General features: G+C 37.0%; 1 protein-coding gene across 2 annotated transcripts in view; it reads left to right on the forward strand.

Annotated features, from left to right (window-relative positions):
• The first annotated feature begins 505 nt into the window (after nt 1-505).
• Nucleotides 506-17,395, forward strand: part of LOC123867335 (tachykinin-like peptides receptor 99D) — a 93,664-nt gene continuing 76,774 nt past the window's right edge. For both annotated transcript variants that reach the window (XM_045909332.1, XM_045909333.1), the window contains exon 1: nt 506-976. The gene's annotated coding sequence lies outside the window, so the exon portion shown is untranslated. The remainder of the gene's footprint in view (nt 977-17,395) is intronic.

A 17,395-nucleotide genomic window follows, 5' to 3' on the forward strand; every position in this document is an offset into this window, starting at 1 on the left:
TTAATTTAGTTTTTTTTTTGTTTGAAAGGTGGCTTGATCGAGAGTGTTCTTAGCTATAATCCAAGAAAATCGGTTCAGCCGTTTGAAAGTTATCAGCTCTTTTTTAGTTACTGTAACCTTCACTTGTCGGGGGTGTTATAAATTTTTAATTTACACTTGTTATTTATATTTTTATTATTGTAAATGTTAGCATTTACAATAATCTGTCTGATAACTTTTCACGGCTTAGTTATGAATCGATTAAATGGATGGGCCATTTAATTGATTTTGACGATTTGAAATTTTTATCCCGGAAAGTCAAAGAGTTCTCACGAGATTTCTAAACTAAATCTACGCTGACGAAGTCGCGGACATCATCTAATTTATTATGAAAAAGTTAGCCAAATATGCGCATTGAACTTGTACGTGAAATAGGTTCGCTCGAATCTTTGGTTCTAACTTCTGAACTCAAATCGCAATGAGAGAGCGGTGGCGGTTCAACAGTGTTACTCTGGCGCTACGCTAACCAACATCGTTCGACGCGCTACTCGTCGGCCGGCATTTCCCGTATCAAAGTTATCCCATAGCCACGAAATTTATAAACTGTTAAATAAATCGACGGGGATATAAATGATTATTTGCGGTTATATTAAATTTTAGACAAATCTCTACTACAAGTACGTTACACTTAACACAGAAAACGTAGAGCAAAAAAATATGTTTCATTTTATAACTGAAAGGGTGTGAGAAAGTTTAATAATAAGTAGTGATAAAATACAATGTTGTAACTTGTATTAAAATTACATGACGGAAATGTGAATTTTATATCGTATGATCAATATAAAGTTGGATCTTACAATTTGAGACGAGTTTTTCAGCGTGTGTGCGTTGTAACTTTTGTGAAAGAACAAAACCTCTCGACCTACATTAAGATATGGCATGATGTGGTTCTTTTAACTACTCGTACCTTTGCAGTGAGCGACTGAAGTGCCGAAAGGTAAGTTTTCAGAGTTCAGTTGAAACATCAGTTGAAGGCATTCCGAACCAGTGGTAGATGCTTTTGACGATTCGAAAGAACTTGTAAAAGTCTAATTGAATAAAAACATTTTGAATTTGAATTTGAATTTGAAAACGACCGCGGCAGCCTGAAGTTGCAGGACCTTTTGGGAAGTTATTTTCAGTTAACTGCTCCCTCAAGTTTCCATCTATACTAATATTATAAAGAGGAAACCTTTGTATTTTTGTATGTTTGTATTGAATAGGCTCAAAAACTACTGGTCCGATTTCAAAATTTCTTTTACTTAGAGGGATTCTTCCGAATCCGTATAGGCTATATTTTATCCCGGAAAATAGATAGGATTTTTCGTGGTAAAGTCCACCCGTGCGAAGCCGGGGCGGGTCGCTAGTACGATATAAATAATTTTACTGACGATATTAAAATAAAAAAATCTGAATACGTTCTTATTTCAAAGTATATGTTAAGTATTCGATTCTAAGTTAAATTATTTTATGTAAATCTAAGTATAAGTATAAGAATAAAATACTTACTTTTACTTAACATCACTCTGCCCAGTGGTAGATAAATTAGCGGAGTCTATGGAAATGTAAATAATCGTAAGTTTTATATGTATAGAACTAGCCGATTAAACTCGGTTTTGCTCGAATGTTCTTTAGATTAAATGTAAATATTACACATAAGTAAGTACATAAAAATTACCGTAGACCGCTGTAAAAAAAATTGTAGCAGGTCTACGCGTTTTGTAGCAAATCTTCAAGGCGTCTTGTACTCGTGTTACTTATTAAGTTTGGATATCCATTACATTTTTATTGGTTGATAAATCAGTCGGCAGTTCGATACACCGAATGCGGGACCTTCTTAGGCAACGTAATGACCAATGAACCACAACCAGCTGATCTACTCCTCGCGTCGATCCCTCAATTTTGAGGATCGTGGCTCCCTCGAGATATCACCTTCTTCACGATGTTACGCCATTTTTCCCTGTTAGAGGCCGTACGGAAGGCATTGCAAAAGGGTGTGTCAACCACCACAACAACCAGCTGATAGAAATCACCGAATGGTTCAAAAATCTCCTGCTCTCCGAATGCGTTCTTAATCGACTAAATAGATGCTGCATCGTTTTAGAAATTATCCGCACCTAGTATGGTTTTCTCATCGACCAATGAAAATAAAAGTAATTGCAGTCCCACGCATAGCTGGAGCGAGCTGGAATTCAAATCCACGCTCTAATAGCATGGTCTAGGACTGCTAGTGCGCGATATTCCTTAGGTGGGAAGTAGTAGGTAGGTATGCCATCTGGCATTATTTTACATCAACGAGACTATTTTAGCACATGTCAGCTGGCATTACATAAGCCGAGATTAATAAGCCTCTAAATTATTAAATTAATCATTGACAATAGGTAGTTACTATGTTTAGGCCTCTGGATTAGCTACACCTTTTCCGGCCTAAAATTGAACGGGAGGAATGGTCTTGAATTTATAATCTATGAATCTATTTCAATTCAAATAAATAACGATTGTCGATAATACGTTCCGATGATGACCTTAGTATGAGGTTTTACATCTCAATAACGTTGATCGAAATCGAGCTTCGAAACACAATAACGTCAGAGTAAAATGAATCTAAAACTCCTTGTTTAAGTCAAAAATTCAGTACCCATCAGGCTTAGGCCATAGCTCAGCACGCTGGCCAATGCGGATTGTCAGACTTCACACACTTTTGAGAACATTATGGAGAACTCTTAGGCATGCGGTTTTCTCAGGATGTTTTCTTCCACTGTTTAACAAGTGATACTTATTTAATTGCATACAAAGTAAATAGCTCCGAAAAGTTAGAGACCTCAGGATCGAATTGCTTTGCTTTTTTTCTTTATTATACTACAATATGATGCACACGACTTCGTCCGCGAGGATTAAGGCTTTATATCCCACAAGAATTCTTTAATTTCCGAGGTAGCTATAGAAATCCGACTTTAGGGTGTAAGCTATGTCTATCCTAAATACATGACGCCGGTGACTTCATCCATGTGCATTTAAGTTTTTTAAGGAACCCAGTCCCCATGAGAAGTCTTTGATTTTCTGGGAAAATATTGCTTTAACCTTCGCCGGTATGTAAGCCATTTCTGTATTAAATTTTATCATAATCGATTAAACGGCTGGGTCTTGAAAAGAGCTATCAGTCAGACAGACTGACACAGTTTCCCATTTAAATATTAGTGTGGATTCTCTACCAAATATGAATATAAATGTAAGTGTAGATACCCGGTTTATATCTGGTAAGTGCTTCACTGATATTATGATGTTTCGCCCGTCGGCATTTACCATTAAACTTGTCAGTCTCAATTCTGCAAGACTTGACAGCGTATTTTAAATGTCGCGAAATGAATACTGCATACGAAATTGTAAGTTGGAAGAGGAAAAGCTTCCGATTTTATGAAGGTCGCCTTTTAATGCTTTCAGAGAATCTGTGATGTGGAAAATACTGAGATAAAGTTTGTTTATGCGCTTTTTACATACATTTTCATCACAATTTAACGAAAAAAAAAGCTTAACGAAAGGTTTTGAAAAGGATATTCGGTGTTATTCAGGATAATGGTTTTTGGCGCAATCGTCACTATTAAATACTGTGCGAAGTTTTTAAAGAACTGAATTTTGTTAAAGCCATTAAATCAAGAAGGCATGGCAACGAATGGACGACAAAAGAATCCCGAAAAATTATTGGCCAGCAATTAGAAAGTCTTAGGGGCCGAGGTCGGTAGATTGACGGAGGGCAAAATGACATGAGGGTTTTAGGGGTTCGGAAAGAAGATGAATGTGACCACCTCCAATGGAGAAGTTTGCTTGAGACCGAAGACTAAGAAGACTAAGTCAAGGCCCAGCCACGGGGGTAACGCTTTGATGATGATGAGTGATGACTGTTAGTAGGTAGTGATGTTAAGTTAGGTAAGTGAGACAGATGTAGCGTTAAAAAGCAGAATTCGTGAAGTTGAATACCTGCATGAAAATGTCTAAAGCTCTCAGTTCGAAGGTCACCGATTTTCAATAAGGTCGCTTTTTGAACCATTCAAAATATTTGCGGTACTTAAGGAAAACTGTTGAGATAAAATGTTTATTTTATTTTATTTGATAGGTAGTATAAAAGCAAAGTTTTACCCCTTGTAATACAAAGTCTGGTACGTTTTTGCACTTTTTAGAGTTCCGTGTGAAATGGTGATAGGGGGATCCTATTTCTAAGCCTCTGCTATCCACCCTTCCGTCAGATTACCTGTCAGTGGGCTGTATCTTGTGAACCGTAGAGAGTTAAAATTTTCTCAAAATTTCTGTTGCCGATATAACAACAAATGATAAAAATTTCATAATGTTGTTCACCATGAAAATTGAAGACTGTTAAAAAGTGTTATTTCTTGTACGAAACACTTCGGGTGCGATTCCGACTCGCACTTGACCGGTTTAAAAAAGTCTGGATCGTGTTTTACACGTTTTTAAAATTAAAATTTCATGAGATGGATATTCCGATTGAAACTGCTCAGAATATAAAAGTGGACGAGTTTATGAAGGCTGGATTTTAAAGCTTTCGAGAAATCGCGGGGAATAAAAGTAGTAGCGAAAGTTGTTCATCAGTTTTCAATTCAACTTGAGATTTATATTTCTTGGGTTGATATTGTATAAACAAGTTGGAAAATTAAAATCCGACCGCAAATTTTAAAGAAAAGTTCACAAACGATCAATTCACAGTCTTAGGGTTTCGTAGTAGAAGAAGAAACTCTTTCAGTTTTGTCCAGCTCGACTGTCTGTTTATCCGTTTATCCATCATTTGTCACAGTCATTTTAAAAATAAACAAGAAGAACTTTAAAGAAGAAAGCACAATTATTTAGAAACTTTATGCCAATACATATAGGCATATTCATAAAGGTAGGTATGTAACCTACCTTTATAATCACTTAAGTAACTCAACCTTAAATCGAAATACTAGACTACTTTTTATTCCGGAAAATCAAAGAGTTTTAAGTCCACACAGACTAAAGTCGCAGGCATCATCTTTGTGGTATCAACATACTTATTAGGTGTGTCTTATACTGCTGGGCTTGAAATTTTTTAGATATGATCAGGTTCTTTCTATTACGTAGACTACCAAAGGACTTTGAGAAACGGGATGGTATAAACCTAAATCCAGATGAGTCGCAGGAAGAAGCTAGTTACAAAAGGAGCTTGATGCACTTTTAGTGTAATTTAACCGCGATTTTCCACTCAGTTTTGTCTTTGGCCAAAGAAATATCAACAGTTCAAATCGTATTCTAATCTGTTTACGCATACCATAAACCGTTCTCGTGGTATAAACCAAACATTAGCTAATTTGGTGCACGATTTCCGAATGCCCATAAATTAAGCTCTGTACCCTTAGCATGAGTTTGTACATCGCGACAACGTGAGTAGATTTCGAGCATTGAATCAGTTCGAGCATTGAATCAGTCATTGAATACTTAAGTAAAATGTTTTACGTCGTATAGTCATTCATCATTATGTCAACTCATCGAAGGACCACTACTGAGAACACGAGGGTCTCCTCTCAGAATGAGAAGGGTTCAGACTTTAGTCTACTGCAGCTGGCAAAGTGCGAATCGGCAGACGTTTGAGAACATTATGGGGAACTCTCAGATATGCAGGTTGCCTCACGATGTTTTTTTTTTCACCAGGCAGGCGTTGTGCGAGCGGGTTTGTTGTAAAGCTCAGACTCGGGCGATGCTATAACGCCGTGAGGTTTTAGTCGTTGACAGTCTTATAATATAACCCTCATGCCTCTCGTGTGTAATGGTATCCATGAGGATTTCTCTAAAAAAATGGCCATTATACTCTGACGTTAAAGTGTATCAATACTCGAAATCTGTCAACGTTGTCGAAACTCGTACTAAGCTCGCTGAGCTTTGTTTATCACACGTGTGTGATCCTTGTTAACGCTCAACTATTTTACGAAAATCTGTAAATTTTAAACTGATGACCTTCATGCGATCATGTTTATTGTTCTACTGAAAATAAAATAATTCATTAAAAAAAAAATGTCATCTTAGGCACAATAAACGCCTGCTGAGTGGAGGTAGTTGAGCAGCAACTGTTTCATCATGATCTCGCAGCAAGAGTCATGATAGTATAGTGGTTAAGACGTCCGTCTCCTATTCGGGTGGTCGGGGGTTCGATCCCGGGTACGCACCTCTAGCTTTTCGAAGTTTTAAGTAATTAAACATCACTTGTTTGAACATGAAAGAAAACATCATGAGAAAATCTACATACCTGAGAGTTCTCCATAATGGTTTATGAAGACTTAGATATTGAAATGACATTTACCTATTCCAAGCTCTTGGACTAATTAATAGAGAAGCTTTTCATGTGATGACTGCCAAACTTAATTACGGAGAGGACACGCGATGATTCACCATCACCATCACCGACGGTTAGACGTCCACTGGTGGACATAGGTCTCTTGTAGGGGCTTCCATACGTCATGGTCTTGCACCGCCTGAATCCAGCGCCTCCCTACGGGTTTTTTGATGTCATCTGTCCACCTAGTGGTGGGGGGTCTTCCAAAGCTGCGCATATCGGTGCGAGGTCGCCATTTTAGCACTTCAGGACCCCAACGTCACTTCAGCTTCGCAACCCGCTGAGCTATGTCGGTTACACTGGTCCTCCTACGGATCTCCACATTTCTGATTTGATAATGTACTGAAACGCGATGGTTATAAACTTAAAATTAAGTTAGTGATAATAACTGGCACTCACGTGCTAACGGGAAAGTGAACGTCTAACCACCAAAGTTTTGCTATCAATCCAGTTAGCGAGTTGGATCGGAGTTAGGTATACGCTGTAACTAAGTAAGTCACCTAAAACTACTTCAGCATACTTAGTTTAGAAATACATATTAAGTAGTTTCACTTTTGGATACTTATTTGAAAAAAAAATATATATTTTAGAGTCAAGTCATAGATTTAATTTTAGTTAATTTTAGTTTTTGATTATCGTTTTTGTGGTAGGCTTTGGCTATGGCTAGTTACCACCCTACTGGTCAAACCGTGCCGCCGAGTGATTTAGCGTTCCGGTCTATGCTGCGTAGAAACAAACCAATCAGAGGTACGAGTCATACTCCGACCAAGCTAACCCGCTTCCATCTTAGACTGCATCATCACTTACCGCCAAGTGAGATCATCACTCGCTAACTTCAAGCGCTAACTTGTATTAGAATCAAAAAAATAATTACAGTTTGAGCATGGGTTAGTACCTAATAGGGTCCCATTGGCAAAGTTCTGATACGGAACCCTAAAAAAATTAAGAGATTCTCAAGACGCGTAAGTACTTGTATGTTGTCTTTATTAACGATCACACTATTCTTTAGTGCGCAATAAACTTTTATTCTGCTTTATAGGGTAATCTAATTTTAATGATTATTATTTTTAATGTGATGACTATAATATGGGGTTTCTTTCATTTGATCTTCAAAGCTTTGAGTTTGAGTTTGATTCACTTATCACACTAATTACTCCTTCACGCAAAAACTACTGGACGGATTTGGCTGAAATTTGGAATGGAGATAGATAATATCCTGGATTAGCACATAGGCTACTTTTTATCCCGGAAAATCGAAGAGATCCCACGGGGTTTCGAAAAACCTAAATCCACGCGGGCGAAGTCGCGGGCATCGGCTAGTGTTTGATAAAACAATAAAGTATTCTAGACTAGATGCACGGGATTAGAAACAAAAATCTCACACCTAGTTTGAGAGAAGTGAGGAGAAATGTAAAGTAAAATGGGTCAGGTGCCTCGAGTGAGGCCACTTGAGCTCGTTGACTCTTTGAATGGGAAACAAAAGACCATTGCTTCAAGTTTCTTTTATTCCGATTATTATGGGAGTATCCCCGTGCACCGTCAGGGACGGTGCAGTATGCAAGTATGCTTTTTACCCGACTACAGCAAAGGCAAAAGGAAGGGTTATAATTTTATAGCAGTCTATGTATGTATGTTTGTATCCAGATTCTGTGTGTTCCACCGTAGTACCTAATCTACTGGGCCGATTTTGATGAATGAGGTGTCAATTGAGTCGTTGTACCTAAAGGTCCAGGTGACATAATAATTAATGCTATATTTTATACGAAACAAAAATTACCTAATGGATGTTACATAAAAAAAGTGGGGTCTCCAAAAATCTTTTTTGGCATTGTATCGAGTGGGATGTCAAATGAAAGAGGAGTTTCTGATTTCATGAATATAAATATACAACAACTTAAAATATACCAAGAAGAATATGAAATATACCGTTTATGAAGACGATCGTAATCGGGTTTTAGTTTTCAACTTTATCTTAATTCCTTAAGATAAACGAATCGCAGGAACCTTCTCGAAGAAACGCGTAAGCGATGCGATTTATCCGGCCGGCGGATTTTAGACCTTCTGGAGTAAGGCTTTTCACTCGTATCATATTTTCATTGTCCGTTCGCGGTAACAACGTTGTATAGAACTTTCATAGTGCGCCTCTTACGCACTTCGTAACTACTTGTTTATATTCTTTTCTTCAAGATAAGGAACAATAAGAGGGCTCTCTCCGTCACTCGTTTCCACACGTTTCATACAATCGTAGTTCCAATTTCATTTGAATATTAAGCAACCAAAGTCCATGAAATTTTGCAGCCATATTCTAGAAACTAATATCTATGTCTGTGGTTTTCCAGATTTCTGTTAAAATACTCGGTTTCAAAGTTACGCGGTCTTAAAAATTTTCATACAAATCTTTGAGCCCCTGTAATTTTAAAACTACATATTTTTAGAAAAATCTAAAACACCACAGACACAGATATTAGTTTCTAGAATATGTCTGCAAAATTTCATGGACTTTGGTTGCTTAATATTCAAATGAAATTGGAACTACTATTGTATGAAACGAGTGGAAACGAGTGACGGAGAGAGCCCTGTTTTAAAAAGTTTTCAAACACCCTAAGACAGCGGTTTGCATTTCAATCTGCATCCTTTCAGCTCGCACATGAAAGCGCATAAAATCCGCCATTTTGATTTTTAAGAATTTTAATAATTATGTTTCGAGTGACACTCAAGACGAATCCAATCCAATGATGTACACTTACCAAAAATACTTTTCCAGAAAACCTGAATATTTAAAAAAAGGTAAAATAAATTTTTTCAAAAAATAAATAAATCCAATAACCAAAAACATTTTTTAATTTTTTAATTATTTTTCTTTTGATTTTTTTTTATTTAACAATTTTTAGTAGCCCCACTGTACTATAATATGCTATGCCCAGTTAAAACCCTACTGTTTACTAAGCTTTTACACTGATCGCGAGCAATTTGCTCTTATCCATTGAGGAGTTCTGTTCTCCATCTCCGAAGATATTCATCAGATCTTCACCAAAATATGGGTCCACCTGCACAGTATACCCTTTCAAACAAAAAAAATCCAAATTGGTCCAGGGGTCTTTGAGTAATTGGGTAACATACATTAAAAAAAAAAGATTCCGACGAATTGAGAACCGCCTCCTTTTTTGAAGTCGGTAAGATAATTATTAAAAGTCGCCAAAGCCTGGTTAAAAGTCACCTAAATAAAGTATAGGTAATAAAACTACGTATTACGTTGCTTTTTGATTTTATCGTAGTTGGCTACTAAAACAAAACATAAAGTCACATTGATGAAGAAATTAACATATTTTGATTGGAGTTTTAAGTAGCTTGCAAAAATTTTATGCATTGACGATTTAAAAGTCTGCCAGCGAAGATTTACAATGCAGAGCTTTTGCCTTGTTCATGTTAACTCGGCGGTGCGGTGTTCCCACTAGATTACAACATGGGGTTATTCAAGGGGCGGACCAACAAATTCCTGAAAGGTCGGCAACACGTTCTGGTGCTGCAAATGTTCATGGGCGGCGGTAATCACTTAACATCAGGTGACCCGCCTACCAGCTCGTTTGTTCGCTATTTTATTATAAAAAGAACTCGGTCGTGATGAAGTGTTTCGACAGTATCATTCGTATGAAAAGACATAAGTAGGTATCTATTATAGTAGATATTATAGCTAATCTAATTCTGTTGTGCGCAATCTCTAAACTAAAATGACAGGTCTAAATATATTGCTATCTCTTTCTTAATGTTCAACCATCATGATCAACCCATCGCCATTCAGTACAGGTCTCTTCTCAGAATGAGAAGGGTTTAAGCCATAGGCAACCACGCCTGGCCAAGTGTAGACTGGCAGACTTCACATACCTTTGAGAACATTACCTACGGAGAAGTTACTAGCAATCAGGTTTCCTCAGGATGTTTCCTTCTCCGTTGAAGCAAGTGAAATTTAATTACTTAAAAGTTAAAACGCACAGAACACCGAAAAGTTAGAAGTGCGTGCCCGGGAACGAACCCCTGATCCCCGATTAGGAATGTCCTTACTACTAGGCTATCACTAGAATAACCCAACATGAGGCTAGCGATTATCATTAGATGTTATCATCTTAGTGATAGTAATAACGGACAAAACCGGCCTAACGCCGCGCCGCCCTAACGAGCTTTCAGGGGCGCTTGGGTAAATGCAATGTCTTTTTCATTTGTTATGTTTCTATTTGTATGTACTATAATAAAACTTCTCCCTTAAATCAATATTAATTATATTTTATATTACTTGATTTATATACAGCTTGTTTGTTACTTAAGGAATACACTTCTTCACAATTTATCTCTTTGAATGATTAACAAGAACTAACTTAAAAGTAATCAGTCGTCCGGCTTTAATATCCTATTTTCCATTCATTAAATTACTGAACTGAGAAGAGTCTGTGATTGGACTGAACTTAAACTGAATTGACCAATGGGAACCTCTTAAAATTCCATCCAATGAGATTCTTTCCGACATTCAATGCAGTTGTAAAAACAAGTATGTGATTTGACCGAAACAACAAATTATTTACGTCAAATCACACACTCTCATTTTTCTAATCCTAACGAAATACTGAATTGACCAATGAGATCCTCTTAATATTCTATCCAATGAGATTCCTGCAATTTTATAAAAAGTATCTGATTTGACTCAAACAATAAATTATTCAGTCAAATCACACCCTCAATTTTAAAATCATACCGAAACAATGAATTGACCAATGAGATCGTCTTAAAAATCCGTCCAATGAGATTCTCTCCAAGCTACAAGTAATTGTAAAAAAGTATGTGATTTGACCAAAACAATAAATTATTTAAGCCAAATCACACACCCTCAATTTTAAAATCATAACAACATACTATTATTTGGAAAATCATGACATTCGGCCATCGGACACTGTGTCGCCCCCTGGCACACACAATCATAAGTTGTAATTTTACCTAAATCATGACATTTTATTTTCTTTACAAAACACTATTATTACATTTTCCAGACACAACATATAGAAATAATTTCAATTTAATAATAGGCTAGAAATAAAATCATCTATTACGCTTTTATCTATTAACATTACGCTTTTCTTAGAACACTATTGTAAAGATAATTACAATTTCGTAATAACATAGAGAATAAAATCATTTTATGTATATTTCACTCACACAAAATCAAATTTCTATGTAATTAAAACAACAAAACCATTGAACATAACATTTTCCTACTTATTATATTATTATAAAGATAATTACAATTTATTAATAACAAAAATCAATTAATCATCTTTGTATAAATAACACAGTAAGAAGTAACAGTAATACAATAAGAAGAAATATATGGAAAGAATTTACCTAATTTACATAAATATTATGGATTTTTCAAGAGCTTGCAAAAAATAAAGACAAACCGGGGGGGGAAGGCCTTATACCCAAATATGGGATCCTTATCTACATTGAATAGTGATTACCTACTCGAACAAATAATTTCACAATAATAATATATGTATGTATATTTTAGCGATAGATATAAATGTAGGTATATACTAAGTAGTTTTAACCATTTGTAAACTAACAATTTTACTAACCAACACTGTAGGTACATAACATAACATATGAACACACACACGTACAAAACAAAATTATACTTACTAACAAAACTAACATAAAATAAAGGTAAAATAGTAATAATAAAAACAAAAATAAATCAATCATCCTTGTATAAATAACACTACTCAGTGTCACTTTTACCAGCGTCGTCAGAACTACTCTCGTCGGAGCTATGTAATTCTAAAGCTTTTATATGAATCCAAGGTCGGATTCTATCAGCCGCAATGACAGTTTTATAAAGTTTGCCTTTCCTAATGAAACCGGGAATATCTGTTATTCTATAGCGGTCATTGCCTAGAACTTCAGTAACTTTGTATGGACCCACAAACTTCGACAGAAGCTTTGTACTTTTCTTATCATTATCAAAATTATTTCGAGAAATTTTCACTAAATCACCGACGTCATATTTAGTTGCGGGGATTCGACCTACATCATGTTTTTCCTTTTGTTTTACTTGGTCTTTCTTGATATTATTACTAATTTGCTCTCTAACTTGTTGTAAATCTAAATTATTATTCAAACAGTGTTCGGTATTAAGCTTATTTGATAAAACATCGCGCAATTTAATTCCAAACATAGCTTCTGTCGCAGTTTTCTGTGTTGAGGCATTTACAGTGTTGTTGATGCCCCATTGAATTTTACTCAGACACTTGTCCCAGTCGCGTTCATGGCTTGCAAAGTTTTGCGTTGACAATGAGTTCAAGATGGTTTGATTAAACCTCTCTGCTTGTCCATTAGCTCTGGGACAAGCTACTGCGTTCAATATATGCTTAATACCAAGTGTCTTACAAAAGGTCTGAAAAGCTGTTGATGTAAAACTTGTGCCTCGGTCAGAAACAATTCTAGCCGGAACGTTGAAGTCATAAAATATGTTTTCTAAAACTTTAATTGTGCTTTTGGTTTTCAAATCTTTTACCGCTCTTACGAAAACATATTTTGTAAAAGCGTCTACTACCGTTAAGATGTGGGTATTACCATTTTTACTCCTAACAAAAGGCCCAAGATGATCTATATGAATCGTGTGGAATGGTATTTGTACTTTTTCTATTGGGTACAAATGACCAGACTTTTGTCTTGACGCGTTATCTTTATTATAAGCACACTCTAAGCATGCTTCAAGATACTTTTTAACAAATTTTCTTAGTCTAGGGAACCAGTATGAATGTTGTATTCTTTCTAGAGTTTTTGTATACCCGAGATGGCCAATTTCATCGTGGTTGGCCCGACATATTTGCCATCGAGCACTTCTCGGAACAACTAGACATAGCCTATCATCTACCCTCCTATACACGGCATGGTCTCGTATAACATAACTGTTACGAATGTCCTTGCTTTCTTGGTCATTTTCGGGCCTGAGAATTTTGAATATGCGGGATATTTCGGGATCTGCTAATTGTAATGATAAAATCCAATTTTCTTTGCTTATAGCATATACGCCAACAGAGGGACCATTATCTGGTTCCACAGACAATCGGGTGTTTCTGCTTAGTGCATCCACATGTGACATTTGAACACCAGGTCGATATTCAATATCAAACGTGAACTCACTCATATGCAACCACTATCTCGCTATCCGCGGAACGAGATCTCTCTTGGTTAGTGTAGTGCGTAAGGCAGCACAATCTGTGTAAATTTTGAAATGAATGCCTAGCAAATATACGCGGAATTTCTTTAAAGAACATACGACAGCTAGCGTTTCTAGTTCGTAGGAATGCAAGTGTTTTTCTTCGGGAGTAGTCTGCCGGCTGAAATAAGCGACTGGTTTTAAAACTCTAGCGTCCTTTTGCCATTGCATAAGTATACCTCCTACACCTAAAGCACTAGCGTCAGTGTGGAGTTCTGTCTCGAGCGTGGGATCGTAAAGAGCCAAGACAGGCCTACTGGCCAACCTATCCTTCAAAGTTGAAAATGCCTGGTCTTCTGTGTTGGACCATCGCCAAACGGAGTCCTTCTTTAACAAAGATGTTAATGGACGAGCAATCTCTCCATAACCCTTAATAAATTTCCTAAAATACCCAGTCAAGCCTAGAAATTGGCGGACCTCATGAGCATTTTGTGGTGCTGGGAATTCCCGAACTGCCCTAATTTTTGATTCACTCGGCTGAATGCCTCGTGGAGAAATTTCATAACCAAGATAGCTGACAGTGTTATCAAAGAATCGACATTTGCTCAGCTTTAAGGTCAAGCCATATTGTCTAAGAAGTACTAACACGTCTTCTAGTCGTTGGAACATTTCATCAATACTTTTTGCGGGAATTAAAACGTCGTCTAAATAAGCTAACGCGTATTCAAACCGCCTGTTTCCGAGTATTTTGTTTATCATTCTCTGAAACACGGCTGGTGCATTTGCTAGACCAAAAGGCATTCTTTTAAATTCGTAATGCCCATCGGGCGTAACAAAACCAGTGAGATGTTGACTTTCTTTGGCCATGGGGATTTGATAATACCCCGAAGCGAGATCAAGAGTCGTGAAGAAACTATTGCCACTGAGATTTGAAATTTGATCTTCTATAAGCGGCAACGGAAAACGATCCTTAATAGTCTTATTATTCAAAGCCCGAAAGTCTACGCACAGTCGCTGTTCCCCAGTTTTCTTTTTTACCATCAAAATCGGGCTGGCATAGTCGGACTTCGATTCCTGAATAATATCATTTTGAAGTAATTCGTCAATAGTTTCTCGAACTTGTTCTCGTTCATGATGTGACAAACGATATGGACGGTAAACAATTGGCTTATTATCAGCTAAATCAATCTTCATATCTACATCAACCGCGCAACCTATTTCAGTAAGGTTTGTAGCAAAACAATCGCGATAGTTTTGCAATAACAAGTACAATCTATCCAATTGTTCACTATCCAAGCCTGGTCCAGTTTTAATTTCGTTTTTATTAAGAGGTTCTACAGTAGATAAGTCTTTCACAATTTTATTTACATGACAGACTTTTTGCTCACTGAACGGAATGGCCCTAGCTATTAAAACGTTTGGTTTTAAGGTTATAGTATAAGGTGACAAATTAGTAATAACAACTGCTCCCTTGCCGTTAGTAATACTAAAAGCACCCTGTAAAAGACAAAACTCTTTACCTATTTCGATACTATTATAACCTTCGATGAACACGTCTCCCGTAAAGTTACAGTTTGAATGCACCGGGACAGTGCTGGTTTTTGAGACTTCCACCGTATTAGTATTGTATAGCTTCAAAATACCTATTGAATCCTCAGAAGAGGTTATATTTGGGCTTTTATAAAATGTAAGATTAGAGCTGTCTTTTAACACGGTAATAAATGGCAATTCCGTAAAATTCTGTCCGATAATAAGCGATGTCTGCATGTGGACATCATCTATGACCAAAATCTCAATATCCGATTCAATTTCATCGACCCTAACAAACACATTTGTCTTGTATAAAGGTACCACTGACGATTGTCCAAAACCCTTAACTATTGGAACATTATCAAAACTCTTAACTACATTAAGATGTTCGGCATCGATACTACGCAAGAGTGTACATTCGCTCCCGAAGTCAATATATGCTTTGAAAGACTTATCATTGATTACAACGGTTTTAAAGAATTTGGCGTTACTATCATTGTTAGAATCAATTTTTAGAATATTTTTCTCCACTGTACTCCCCACTTGACTGGACTTAGAATTCGAAGAAACACGGGGCTCTAATTTACACCCCTCAAAATCATGTCCTATACGATTGCATTTTTTGCACTTAATAATGGGCTTAGGGCACTTATAAAAAGGATGATCCTTATTTCGGCAATTGTAACAAGCAAATGAACTGTTTTTAGTACTGTTAGAACTAGTGTTTGGGTTACCAGAGCTTGACCTTTGAGGTGTACGTTCATTTATCTTACTATTATGCAGTGGTTGGGATTTTTGAGATGCAAGAAAGCAAAGTAAATCTTCAGGCTCCAAACTATTTTGCGCCTGTGCCCCATTCCTAATCGAACGGTCGCTAATACCGTATATAATACAGTCAACAGCCTTTCGTCCACTAATTTCACATCTATTTAATAATCCTAGTTTATCATAAAAATATTCATGAAGACTTTCCCCACTACGTGAAGTGCGGTTTAACATTTCTTCTAAAAGACGACCATAATTTTCTTCACTAGGGAAAGCCTTCCTGAGTTTAACTTGCCATTCATCCCAAGTGAAGACAACTGTTGGCAGTGCTTCAAACCATTTTTTAGCTAAGCCCGCTAACTTTTGCAAAGAGAAGTGTACAGTTTGTTTCTCGTCCCATCCATATATAGCCGCACATTCGTTAACTTTTCGGAGCCAGCTTTCGATAGTTTGGACTTTACTTGACGGATTAAACTCCGGAATAACATTGTTAAGGTTGTTGTTATTCCAGGAGTTTTTGGAAGGATCTCTTGAAACATGCTTAACTAACTTCAGGATATCTTTAGCAGAAAGATTTTTTACACGCTTACGTATCTTCCTAGGTACAACCTCTTCGCTGGAACTAGATGGGGACGGACTTCTCCACCTAGCCTTCTTTTTGTTAGGTTTACGCGACGATCGCGCTGGCGTATCAGTTGGAGTACCGGGTTCTTCACCGGACATCATCACACCTCACTGAAATACGTATAATTTCAAATTCAAATTCAAATTCAAAAGATTTTTATTCAATTAGACTTTTACAAGTTCTTTTGAATCGTCAAAAGCATCTCCCACTAGTACCATTTAGAACATAATATAATTCACACCCCTTAAAATGCTTTCCATAAAATTTCATCAGTGTGGTATAATTGCAGTAACTTCATAGAACATATCACTTGACTTGGTTACAATTGTTAATAACAATACTAGTTGACTTTGGGTTACTAAGGTGTTCATAAAACAGTTTTATCCGACGACTAGTGACTCACTCAACAACAAGTAGCAACCATCACTACCCACTCAATAAACCAGTGAAGCCACTAGCATGCCCCTTAAACTATCATAAACCGACGACCAGTGACTCACTCAACAACCAGTAGGAAGCATACCCACTCAATAAAACAGTGAAGTCACATGGTTCGCCCCCTAACATGATCCGACGACTAGCGGCTCACTCAACAACCAGTAGGAAGCATACCCACTCAATAAACCAGTGAAACCACTAGCACGCCCTCTTAGCTAACATAATCCGACGACCAGTGACTCACTCAATAACCAGTAGGAAGCATACCCACTCAATAAAACAGTGAAGTCACATGGTTCGCCCCCTAACATGATCCGACGACTAGCGGCTCACTCAACAACCAGTAGGAAGCATACCCACTCAATAAACCAGTGAAACCACTAGCACGCCCTCTTAGCTAACATAATCCGACGACCAGTGACTCACTTAATAACCAGTAGCAAACATCACTACCCAC

This window comes from Maniola jurtina, chromosome 8 (assembly GCF_905333055.1).
Source record: "Maniola jurtina chromosome 8, ilManJurt1.1, whole genome shotgun sequence".
Lineage (NCBI taxonomy): Eukaryota > Metazoa > Arthropoda > Insecta > Lepidoptera > Nymphalidae > Maniola > Maniola jurtina.